This window comes from Melanostigma gelatinosum (genome assembly GCF_949748355.1).
Source record: "Melanostigma gelatinosum genome assembly, chromosome: 2".
NCBI lineage: Eukaryota > Metazoa > Chordata > Actinopteri > Perciformes > Zoarcidae > Melanostigma > Melanostigma gelatinosum.
In genome coordinates this window covers 16,320,395-16,334,105 of record NC_136635.1, presented here as the reverse complement: position 1 = coordinate 16,334,105, position 13,711 = coordinate 16,320,395, and positions in this window count along the sequence as shown.

The window sequence follows — 13,711 nt, the reverse complement described above, 5'->3', positions numbered from 1 at the left end:
TTCACCCCTTTCCTACTTCTGTGATTATTTGTCATTGAAGAAAATGCAGTTAGTAATTTCCTCTATCCCCGCAACAGATCCAGCCTGAGCACTGAATGTTGAATCTCTATTTTTTGTGGAGCGTGAGACCTGCCCCCATTAACAGTCAACGTACTGTGTAAAGCTGGTGAGGAGAAACTAACCATTACGTCATGCTTTCCATTCACGTGACGACCCCATTGTTTGCTGCAGAATAAGACTGTAAATTAAAAATATCGCAAATCCCAAAGGACAATCCACTAGGCACTTAGTTTAATCGAGTGTGTGCGTGTGTGTGTGTGTGTGTGTGTGTGTGTGTGTGTGTGTGTGTGAGTGTGTGTGTCTTTTACCAGTAAATACTTCATGAAAAAAAATGATATATTTTCCCTTCATTGTTGTGATAGCAAAGCACAGAATTAAAATGTAACTTCAAGCAGCCTTTTAGCACTGCCCATTCCTACTCGTTTACAAAGATAAATGTGTTACAGTGTGTCTGTGCTGTGCCAGTACAGACTGTTCTCCAAGCTTTCACGTAGAACATGATACATTTTTTTGATAATGGTACACTTTTTTTAGACTGATAACAAAAAACAGACAGACATTCATTGGAAAAAAAAGTGCCATGGAATAAAGAAATAAGGGAGTTTTATCTGTAAGGAAAAGGGGAGAATCTGTTGCGGGATGTGTGAAATAACTTGCACCCAGGCTGCACATATATGTGATTTTTATCATCCAATTACACCAAGGTGCCATTAAGTGACAGGCGGGTGCATGGAAATATTTAGCAAATATGCTGTAGGATTTTCTTCAACCTGCTGAGTTGCCTTACTTCACCTGTAAGCAGTTCAGCAATGTGGGAAAAACAGTGAGGATAAGTTAGGCAGACATGAATTAAAAGTGTCAGAGCTAGAATTACTGCCCTGCGATTGTATGCTAACCAATCATGTTGCAGTTTACATCCATGTCTGTCCAAAATGTCATCACTTCATCATTTTACCCTGTTAGACATTTGTGTGAAATTACTATTTGAATTATGGCCAAAAATATGTTTTGTGAGGTCACAGTGACCTTTGACCACCAGATCTAATCAGTTCATCCTGGAGTCCAGGTGGACGTTTGTGCCAAATTTAAAGAAATCCCCTCAAGGTGTTCCTGAGATATCCTGTGGGTCAGGATGGACGTACGTACGTATGTACGGACGGATAACCCCAAAAAAACAATGGCTCGGGCCACAGCTTTCACCGGTGCGAAGGCATAACATCTAAAGCAACAAAACACTGACACCGATGGCAAAGACACATTATCAGACACATATGAGCCAGCCACATAGAAACACACGGCAATTCAACTTCACTGTTACTTCGCACAGGTTAATGTTGCACCTCAGAGAGGTTACGAGAGGGTGTAATAAAAGCAGCAGTTAAACTGTCTGGCAACACGTGCAGTACACTACAGTACACCTTAGGCCACATGAATAATAACAGTGCAGAAACACAATCGATACACGTTCGCTGATGAAACCTTGAAGCATATAAATCACCATGAATAATTTATGTCATCCATAGTTGTGGACATAAATAGGTACAAAGTTAAGTCGGAAAGGAGGACAGTGAGATGATTTCTTTTTGTTTCAGCACATACGATTGGAGATGAAATAACGACGATGGGTCCTCACACGTTGTTGAGCTAAAGAGTAGCTTAATACAATTGTAATTGTAAAACCTAGTGATTCACTTCCCTCTCTAACATAGGGCCCTATCTTACAAACGGTGCAACACTTCTTTTTTTTGCATGTCTATCCACTCTGTTTAAACCAGGTATTTCTGCACAGTCTCAGATAAAGATTCGGCAACACTAATATTATTAGTATTATACAATGTGTGTGACACATCAATCTTCTCTGTTGATGATGAAGACAAACAGCATTACAAAACAAAGCTCCAATTATACCCAAAAAGGAACAAGAGGTCTCAGTGCATTTTGTGCTGACGATGACCCTGTAATCACAGGAGAAGATACAGAGTATAACGTAGTAGCAGACTCAATCAGTTTTCATGAAGTAATAAAGGTTTTTCTTTGTCGTACAGTGCGGAATTCTGGTTGAGATAACTGAAAACGGCCTTGCAGATCCCATTTAGACCCCCCCCCCCCCCCCTTCGCATCAGTGACTCTTTCCATGGTACTGCCTGTTACCGCTAAATACCAACAGTATGAAGCTGCTCTCACAGAAACAGGGCGGTTGAACAGCTCAGGCTGAAAAGTGTCAGACCAAAGCAACTGTTATTCTGTAAAATGCCATTATGTTAACTCCAAAAGCAAAAGCAGTAGTTTGTTGCTGTGCAGTGAATGTGCTTCAACGGGTCAGCGATAATGAGGTAAATGTATTACAGGCAACTGTTATTGGCAGACAATATCACACAGGGTCAGTCAGTGAAAACACCTCTTGTCCTCTCTCTATATTCAATTTGATTTTTGCACGGTTAAATGTGATACTGAACAGCTGGTTGTGTATTCAGTCACCTTATCAAAAAAGTCGGTGTGAGTTCCAGTAGTTAGACAAAGTGTATGCAGCTGAAATTGTGTTGAAAATATGTAGATAAATGCATGTGTCAGATGTGTTTCACTGCATGAACACCTCTCTGAACTCCACTGAATTAGGCCCCTCCACTGCAACTTAACCCACCCTGTCCTGAGTGTATGACATCATATGCTCTTGATGTTGTGTTTTTTTTGGCAGAACGGAGGAAGGAGAAGCGGTGGAGGATGGGAACCAGAGCCAGCCAGCCAGCCAGAGAAGCGGATGGAGACACGGCAGCCACGGGGGCTGCTTCAAGCCTGGTGGTGATGAGATGCGATGGGACCCGACTCTGCAGAAGCCCGCTGCAGAGTGTGTTAGCTGACTAATCCTAGAGCCGTCCAGTGCCAGGATCCAGACTCATCAGCTTTGGTGTTCTCTTGTCAGACTCATTTTTATAACGTCCCACTGGTCAATTCAAACCACTAATGCCCAATACAACGGCCCCTAATGCCAAGTGATTACGGAGTGCTGTTTTAGCACATTTGTCGCCTGAAAAGAAAGAAAGAGACACAAGGCTGTGGGCTGGCTCCCTGCTCAAAGGTCCAGTCTGATGAACTCAGCAGAAAGGGAGCGGACCTAAAAGCCAGTCTAAGCCACCTCTCTCAGTGTGGGCACTGTGGGGCCTGAGCTGGGTCCGGACTGAGCTGAGCGGTGGGCAGGGATTAATAGTGCCCTATTCTACAGTGTATAGACAGTTCCTGTGAGCTCATACGTGAGGAGACACTGAATGTGCACATGCAGACCTTTCCTGTGTGCCGGGCAGAGAGATGCAATGGTGTAGGTTTAATTCTAAAGCTGGTGGGGACACAAGCTTGATTGAGGAAATGTCAAGGAGGCAGGAAAGTCCGAGGTCATGGTGGTTTGGTTCTGATTTGTAAACAAAGTATATTTGCTTGCTGTGAACTGCCACAAAGGGTGTAACAAAGGAATGTTGAGAAATATATGTACAAAAATGTTACGGCTGCAATTTACGATTATTGTTGGAATGCTGTTTCTTTATTCCACTATTTCTTCCGTCCCCCCCATTTTTCGTTGCAACTCTTCTTCTTCTTAATTTTTTAAGCTACAGAAACCGTTCAACGATCAAAATGTTCAGCTCCTTCAGCTCATCTCTGCGATGACTTTTTCTATTTCTAACCTTTAAACTTTTTGAATTATTAAGCTTTTAGCAACTTTATTTTTGAATGGGATGTCTATGGAGAATATTTTAAATCCTCTTAAACTTCTTCAACTTTCAAATCCTTCAACTCCCTCATACTTTCAGCTAAAGACACCATTTAAACTTTCAAATGTTGAGAAAACCCTGAATTATTATTATTATTATTAATTCAGCTTTCTGATATCTTTTCAACTTTTTGAACTGCAGCAATTTAACTTTTATGATTTTTCAGCCCTTTTCTGACTTTATAATGGGTGTGTATTGCACAGCTTAGAGTGCGTGATGTCACCGCTAGAGTGAAGAGCAGCTTGAGATTCTTGTGAAAAAAACATTTGTGTTTTGCCACTGTGTCCACAATCTTCACTCTTCATGCATAATTTCTGGATGTAAAAGTAGCTAATCTTGTGAAATATTACTGTGGAATCCCACAGATTTCCAAATTTGACACAGAAGCCGTTAATTGAGAGGAAAACCATCTTTCTGCTCCATAGAGACCAATGTTAAATTTTGCTTCAAAAACATCTTCCACAGAACACGGTACCCCATTTCTAGATCGCCAGATAAGCCACATTTTTTAGACTACAGACACAATTTTTACAGGATATGTTTCTCAAGTCATCCTTCCTCTCAATTATTAATATCTGAGCAATAGGAGCTACGGTTATGGGAGTTTTGATGATTTGTTTGAGAGGTGTTTCCCTGTTTTATCTCCATGAAATGGCTTCAGGCACACAGGTGTTCGCGATTGCGCCAATTAGTGATGTTGATCTCTCTCTCTCGCTCTCTCGCTCTCTCTCTCTCTCTCTCTCTTTGGAGACTTTTAGACACAACAAAGGAACAACAAAGGAACAACAAAGACACACCAAAGGAACAACAAAGACACAACAAAGGAACAACAAAGACACACCAAAGGAACAACAAAGACACAACAAAGACACAACAAAGACACTCTTTCAGAGACGAAGAAAGATATGGCAGAGCAGGACAATAGTCATGTAAGCTGTAAAAGATAAAACATCGTACAATCTCCAAATGAGAAAGTTTGCCAGAGATATCAGTCTCTCTCTCTCTCTCTAATTCTTTCTTCACTCTCTCGCTCGCTCGCTCCCTCTCTCATACAGTCATTCAGGTCTTAGAGACTTTTAGAGGACCCCCCCCCCCCCCCCCACACACACACCCCATTTCAAAATAAAAGCCCAAAAGAGTGAATTCTAATTGAAATGCTACCATCAATATTATTACTACCACTACTGCTATTACTACCACTACTACTATTACTTATATGACAACTGGTACTACTACTGCTATTCATGCTACTAAAAGTAGTAATACTACTACAGCTATTAGTACGACTGCTACTAGTACTACTACTGCTACTTCTTCTACTGCCAATACTATTACTACTACTTCTACTACTACTACTGTTATATTAAATACTACGACCAATACTACAGCTATTACTATGACTACTGATACTACGTCTTCTACTACTTCTTCTAATTACTAATACTTCTACTACTAATAATATTTCTACTACAACTACAAATATCACTACTGCTACTACTAGTACTTATTCTAATGCTACTAATAATACTTCCACTACAACTTCTACTACAAATATCACCACTGATGAAATGTTTTAAGCCACAGAAACCGTTAGAATATCAAAATGTTCAGCTCTTTCAGGAGAGGGGTGATATGACTTTTCATAGTTGGAATCTTCAAACTTTTAGAATTATTAAGCTTTTTGCAATTTTTTAAAAATTGGATATCTATTTTCAGCAATGTTTTTGCAATTAATTTCAAATTTCAGCATTCCAACGCATTTTCAGCAGGAAATGCATTTTCTAGTTATTGTTACTGATTCATTTGATGATCTTTTTTTTTTGATTAATGGCAGGAAGTACTAAAACTAAAACTAAAATGAACTTTCACAATTACAGTTTCCTTCATTGAAACTGTCTGATTAACGATATGAGTCCCGGAGAAATGCAGTGCACTTTAACATAAGACAAAAAAATAGCAGCAGATCCTTACAATTGAGAAGCTGGAACCATCGTATAATCGTTTCAGCCATAAAGTTTCAGCCATAAAGACATATACAAACAGATTATTTTTCAAATGTCAACATAAAGAAATACAGAGCGCTTTATCAAAGTGCTAAAAATGGTATGAGATATCATGAGTTTTCCCCATAGAATGTATATAAGAAGGTTTCCCCATCTCATGACCTATACTTGGACATTACAATTACCAACTGACAGCATGGAGAAGATAAGACGATGCAAAGTGATTCTAACTATCATAGCATGACCAATACTGGATTTTTGAGGGCGATACTGACATTGATATTTGACATTTTAAAAAATGGAATTGCGGCTAATTGGTATCTATACAGATACCAATATAACAGCAATGAGTTATTATTATCTATATTCACAGGTCTACTATAGCTCTAATAACTATTTACAAACTACTAACTTTCAACCCATAGAATGTTTTGATTTTCTTTAAGGACTAAACAGAGATATTCCTATCATCTCTACTTAAATCTACACTTATAGAGAGAAGTGTTGGAATAAAAATAGGCTACTATATGTGGAGTTCAGACCACACAATAGCAGAAAAGCTAGAGGTTGTATGACATGAAGAGTACAAAGCAGAATAATAGGCAAACAGAAGTTTTGATGACTCATCTTTTACTCCCGGTATTACCATATAATGTTGGCATCACACATGAATGCAAACAGGATGTCCTCAGTTGGCTGAGGGACAAACCGTGCTACATGCAAATCCTGTGTTCACATTCGGCTGTAATGTCAGTTATATGTCATCTGCATATCTCTTGTCCTCGTCTTTTTATTTATATTAACTGCATAATAACAGCAAGATTGACACAACAGAGAAAATAAAATGTAAATGCAGAGTGGGTATGTTGTATTTGCCTTTGCTGTACCAACAGGGAACAGAGTGTTGTGTAGAGATGTTATCTGCCTCTGTTTGCCTACAGCTTTTGTATCACCTGGGGCCCCTCAGTTGAACTAGTGCCACTGGTCTATCCATTTGACATGTATAGCAAACAGCATATGGAAGCAACACTGCTGGGACAACAACACCAGGGAACACACTAAAGACACAACACCTTTAACGCTGCACTAACTGTTCAAGTAATGGTGATACCACGCAGTCAAGGCAGTGTAGTCCTGCTGTCATTTATATGATATACTCTGCTGAGCCGAGCCAAAGTCAAGCACACAGGACAAAGCTGACGAAGCTTTGCATATTGGGATATGATTGCAGGTATTGTAACAATGATAACAACCTTTAATGAGAAGCTGGTTCACTGCAGCTGAGTACACACAGCAGCTAGCTAGTAGCTGCTAGGAAAGTAAAGATAAATGTATGCAATAACCATTTTAATTCTTTCATTTTCATGTTTTAACAAAGAATAATTAGTAACATCTAAGAATTACTGTTAGTTATGTGCTGCAGTTGCCTTTAAATGAGTACTTTCTGATTTCTTTAGACGACAGAATTTTCACTTATGAAGATTAAATACACATTTTTTCAAAAAACAATTGGAAAAACTAGATTTGTTAAAAATAAAACTTGCTCCAAAAAATAAACAGTACATGTTAGCTATATATACATACATCTCGACCTTTTTAATTAATGTTTAAGACTTTGACAAACCTTTGATCTTTGCTTTTCTGGGACAAAAGCAAATATTAAACATCACCTAAATAAGCATTTGGACTCGTTGCTTTCCATTCCCTGTATGCCACTAATGGAACATGCATATCTTTAATCACACAGTGTATCAGAGGGAACATTATGCAGACCACTACAAGGCTGTGATTAGTTCTGTTGTCATGCTGTTAGTCAGTGTGCAATGTGCAAGAGCAGCAGTCCCGAGGGAAGGTCAGACCATATGACACACTAGGACTCTGCAGGACGACAGTATTTTAGACCAGAATGTTTCTGAATCTCTACAGTTAGCGCAGGACCCAGAGAGGGAAAGATAGGTATAAACCTGACCTAGAATGATTCATCTTCACCTACACTTAAACCTACGCATAAATCCAGCCACATTTAGCCCACTGTATGGTAATTGACTTTGAAGAAAAGGATTGCTGCCTGCATATCATATTCAGGTGTCTCAGGTTGACATGGTACGTGGTAAGCTTCTGAAATCTACAACAGGAATAGTAACAAAAGGAAATAATCCCCTTTATATATAGGCGACACGACATTATGCATGGACAAGATTAAATGGATTTCACTCTGAAATCCCTTCATTGGAAGTTCACATGGACTGAACTGCCTGTGAGAAAAAAACACACACAGTGTGTATATGTTTTTTAAATGAATGCTAAATAATGCATTTTTCTTGAATCACAAAAGAAAAATACATTACAGTGGCAAAAGTCCAACATGAAACCATGAGGTTCATTTTTTAAATTCAGATTATTGTCAGTTGAAAATTGAATTTTTAAGTTCCAACTTTACATTTTCTACTCGATATCTAAATTACTGCCATCAGTAAATCCCAAGACACAGATACAATGATTTTAAGATGATGCAAATCAGTCAGCACACAAAATGACATACTGATTTAAAGTTACAGTTCAAACTATAGAGAGAACACTGACGGCCCTTTTGTAATACTTGTTCAGAGCAGAGAATGATCGACCAAAAAGAAATACCCTTTGATGTTGCAATAAATATCTACCTTAAAAAAAACATCTCCTTTCATCTTTCTGCAGAGGACCAAACATTTAGACCTGATCAGCATTAATTCAAAATATTAACATCAAACACTAACAAATACGGTAATAAATCAAGCCTGCAGCATAAAACCACTCTGCTTAACGCTAACCTTCCAAAAACTGGCATTTGATCAGCTCTGTGCTTGTCATGCATTATCAAACTGTCGCACTTGTTCACTCACCACACATGCGTGCATATGCCTGCACGCAGTCTGACTCCAGCAACGCTTGACCCAGAGGGATGCTTTTGCCCGCGTACGTGTCCCTCCGCATGCACGAGTGGCATGCAAGTGAGTGAATGTGTGGTGATCCTCAGCAGCTCACACTGTGGACTGAGAGCAGAGCCAACGTGGTGTGACATCTGTGAAGGCCGTGAGATAATCTACATGACAATGCCACTGACAGGAGTGGAGATATTGATTTAAAAGGCGCCAGCTCTAAAATTAGATTCCTATGTGTTCCGATTGGACCAGAGGCATGCACCTCTGTGGCAATATGAGCCCATGGGCAGAGCTGTGAGAAGTGATCAAAGCTTTGAGGGGGAACCCCTACAAGTACAGCAGTCCTGACTAAAGTCAGCCTAACAACGCGGGGCCCTCTGGCCTGACCTCCTGTCCCCTACCTCCCTCCATCCTCTCTTCCTGTGATAACACAGACATTCCTGAGCTCCTTCCCTGCCTTGCCGCAGGCCTCTCCCTTAATTCCAGTGGAGTGTGTGGAATGTTGGACTGGAGAGCCGAGCAGCCAGGCGACTGGAGGTGTACGGACGAGAGGAAATGAACAACATGAATAAACTCAGGTCTGTTATGGCTGCGGCTGCTTGAAGCACCTGCATACCCCACCACAGGATGGGCCGGCACGCACACATGCACGCACACACACACACACACACACACACACACACACACACACACACACACACACACACACACACACACACACACACACACACACAGACAAGCAGGGAGAACATCTGCCATACAATTTGCAAATCTGGAGCAAGCCTATATGTACCTTTGTAGTTGGATTAACTATGTCAGTGATACAGAGGGTTGGATTACAGGAAATGATGGAATCTCTTGTCTTCAACTTGCAGCACGATCTGATGAATGTGCTTCTTAGAATCCCAGCAATAAAATGAACCCGCGAGACTAACAATAACGTTTGAGTTTCATGAGAATATTTTATTTCTAAATTATTATTTAGTATTTAGGCATGTCTTTTCTGCGATATGATCTTTCTGATGAGGTACAGTACTGTTACCATGATTCTAGATGCATAACCTGAAGGAGGAAGCTCTGCTCTAAGACTGCTCTGATCTGCAGCCTAAGCCGCTCAAACAGAATATCAGCAAAATGTGCAAATTCCAGAAAGTCAGAGGCTAGTCTGTTCGAGTCAATTTCCCTCGGACAACTAAAAGGTGTGTGAGAAAGAGAGATGGGGAGATCAAGAGCAGAGAGAAAAATAAAGATGCTACAGGCCAGGTGAGCAGAGCACAAAGCAAGATCAAAGCGAAAAAGACAGAGATTTGGCAAACGGTATGATCTAAAAAAAGAAAGAAGAGGGAATGCTCTGTTCTGGGTGTTACATCCGGAGGCAGAGTGATGGGCTGGGCAAAAAGATGAAGGGCAAAACATATCAGAAAGAGTGATAAACGGCACTGCAGCGGAGTCCGACATGCATAAATCTCCACCACTCCTCAGCGCTTCTGGAAATCAATTCTCTCCATTGGTTACTGCTTTATTTGTGGGTCACCATTAGGGATAAACCATCAGCTGCTATGATGACTGAGTTGCTGTCACCAATACATCCAGCTGCCTCCCTTGAGAATCACATGAGCAAGCATGAGCTTAAGGTCGGACAGAATTTAAAACTGCTGCAACCAGGTCTACCAATTACTTCGTGGTCCTAAAGTGTTAATTTGTGAATTGGTATTTTGAGGAAGCCAAAAGCAGGTCGATATTTCCCGATCTGACTCTCAGTGTGCATGTGTGCTTGTGTAAGTGCCCACTTGGACGAGTGTGTCTGGCTGCCAGTCTCACTGACAAGAATGAGGCTCCTCACTCAGAGAAGAGACAATCAAAAGCGACAACGTCACGGAGCTGTCACGTTCACTCTGACTGCACCAAAGAGTGTGTGTGGGGGGGGGGGGTTATAGTGCTGCGACTTCTCCTTCGACCTTTTCCAGCACCTTGACACGTCCTCTCTGCCCAGTTTGTCTCCCACCACGCCATCGCTACCTGTTATTGCTGCCCACCTGCTTGGCTCCTTGTCTGTTTGCCAGCCCTGCTTCAGGACTACGGAGGCCTGTCAGCCTTATTAAAAGAAAACAAGCAGGAGAAATAGCTATGGGATGCAGGGATATGAGGACAGTTAATCTGCTGGCAACAGCACTGAGGCTCTGAGGGAGCTTCCACTGAAAACAAGCCAGAAATATATGCTGTCTTGAGGGCATACCTCACTGAACAGGACTCCTCTAAAGAGGGTCATTGGTTTGAAGCTAGACATAAAACACCACCTTTATCCTTTGCAGCCCCACTGAACCGCCAGTTTAATACGGATGGCAGCAGGCAGACTACATTCAGTTCGGCTATGATACATCAGAATAGGATAGAAGGAGAAAGAATAGAAAGGAGTAGAGGACTGTTTTTGTCTTAGAGCTTTTTTCAGGCTCTGAGAAAAAGGCGCTGACCCATGGATGACAAAATCCCTATCACCTGACTGATCAGCCATCCCCCGCTGCTCTCCTCACTGCCCCCCTCTCTTATCCTTAACGAAATATCTCCAGCTAAGACTCGACACCACCTCGTGAAAATGAGCAGCTGTGTTGGGGAGTTCATATCTCCCTTTTTCTGTTTCATCAACAAGAACAAAACACCAGAACATTTTGTACTTGTTGTCCACGCAGTCTTCATGCCGCTCCCTGCACAAACATCTCTAAACACTTTCATTTCAAGGGGTCATGCTGATGTTTTGGCTCCGACAACGACATTCAGAATCAAGCCAACCACAGCTGTGAAACATAATGCTAAAAATAGACTTTCTAACTCCTTCGCATCAGCCAGTAGATGAGATATGATGACATAATTATTATATTGGAGATCTTTAAGAGGACACGAAAGTGTAGAAGGATCTGGGCCCATCTCTCTGTTTTCCCTCTCTGGTGCTACACAGTACTGCCACTCTGCTTGGCAGGGAGATCCCCAGAGAGCCTTTCTGGAATGTCGATTTCAGTTAATTACATTTTCTGGCATCTGCTTTGCCCATGGAGTCACCGGGGGAGCCACGGTATCTGCAGAAGATCTGTCACAAGTTTTACTGGAAGTTAAATACATGTATTTAGCCGGCACATGAAATTAATGTCGATGATTATCTTAAATTCAGCGACTGCAGACATTCACACCACATGTTCAAATGTCCATCAACGTATTCACCTGCTTTTGACTCGTCTTTACGATCCACTGTTTTTGTCTCTCTTCACACCAGGACATCGGTACACAAACTGCTTGGAAATTACTTAAAATATATGTTAGAAACATGACAAGTGTTTAAGAGTGTAAAGACGTGTGTGTAACATATGAAATATATCCACTGATGCTGAAGAGCAAAAGCATCTCATTCAGATAGTTAAAATGGAGACCAGAGCTGAGGAGGTCAGTGGTCCGCTCGTCGGTGGCGTTCAGATGTTTAGTGGTGAAACTCTGCCCTCTGCAGGATAAAAGCTCTCATTGACCTGTTTTCAGACAGGTCGACTGGAGAGGAGCTTCAGCTCTCTTTTAATCATTTCAGTGTTGCAAAAGCACTATTGGTGGCCATCAAGGTGTACTGCACAGTCAAAAAACAAAACAATGAATAGAGCTGGCACATAGATACTGGAGTATCCCAAAGCCTGGAGTTCTTTGATTCATAAAGGGAATGTGATTATAACACTATTAAGATGCTAAAAAGCGCCTTTATGTTCCACCTTTCCAAAGAAAGAGCATTACAGTGGTTTATAACTAGGAACACGGAAAAGGTTTTCTGAGTGTAACTATGATTTATGTTTATTCCATAAACCCTGACTCTCATCAATATACCACTTCAGCGTGCTTTATAGTAGTATATAGTAATAGCTATACCTTATGTGTGCTGCCATACTAGCAGCCGTTCTGTGTGTGCATGAACAAAAGATCTGGCATTCCTACACCGTCCTGCATCTGTAAATGGGAAATACACAAAGCTGCTCGGGCCGAGTCACACAGCACTGTTGGAAAAATGTATCACACTGTTCTTCTGTTGTCTTGTATCGCTAAACCTGCATATAATCTCAACCCTCTTCCCACGAAAAGGCTGGGAACCGGGCCCTGTTGTTCTTCTCCGGACAACATCTGCGAGGGTTGAAGGGAGAAGAGACGAGATAACGTGCATATACACGCTGTTTTGTTTTACTATTTTGTTAGACCTCCAAACCATTCGTGGGGAAAGAGCTCGATCCATTCAGCTGAATTTTGATTGAAGTGTCTGTTCATAAAATTTGATTTTAATACTTTAAGAAATTCCATGGTGATTATTTCTCACAGAGAGGTTAAAAAGACTTTTTTTCCACAACAAGCACTACTTCAGTCAATCAGCTACAGAGGGCGTTGGTGCTCGTGCACAGGACAGGGGAAAGGCCATGGATGTATGAAGAGGAAGGTAGTGCGAGAGGGACGGAAAATCTGGATGGTGGTATTTCTTTGGGTGTTAAGTGAACAACATATTTGTACAGAATCACTGACTCCACTTTTAAGAGGGCAGTACGTCTTTATCGAATAAAAACAAAATCAACGTAATGCAAGTGTTAAGGATGAATGCATACATCTCCTGTAACTAAAAACCTGAATAGTCTAAAAGCAATGAGTCAACCAATTGCACGCCTGCTTAAACACACATATAAATCTGCAGAAACTTCACAGCGAGATGAGACCTTTAACCCCAAAGGTCCCAGAGGTCACTTTGAGTCTCTGTGCTGTGGAAGTCAATCTGCAAAGAATGCTGACTCATTTTCCTCACATTCTCTCACACACACACACACACACACACACACACACACACACACACACACACACACACACACACACACACACACACACACACTGTTTTCTGCAATCTCACTATTAGCATTAGCAAGAGGATGTAGCTTCATTCTCTGTGCTGTTTTTATTGCCC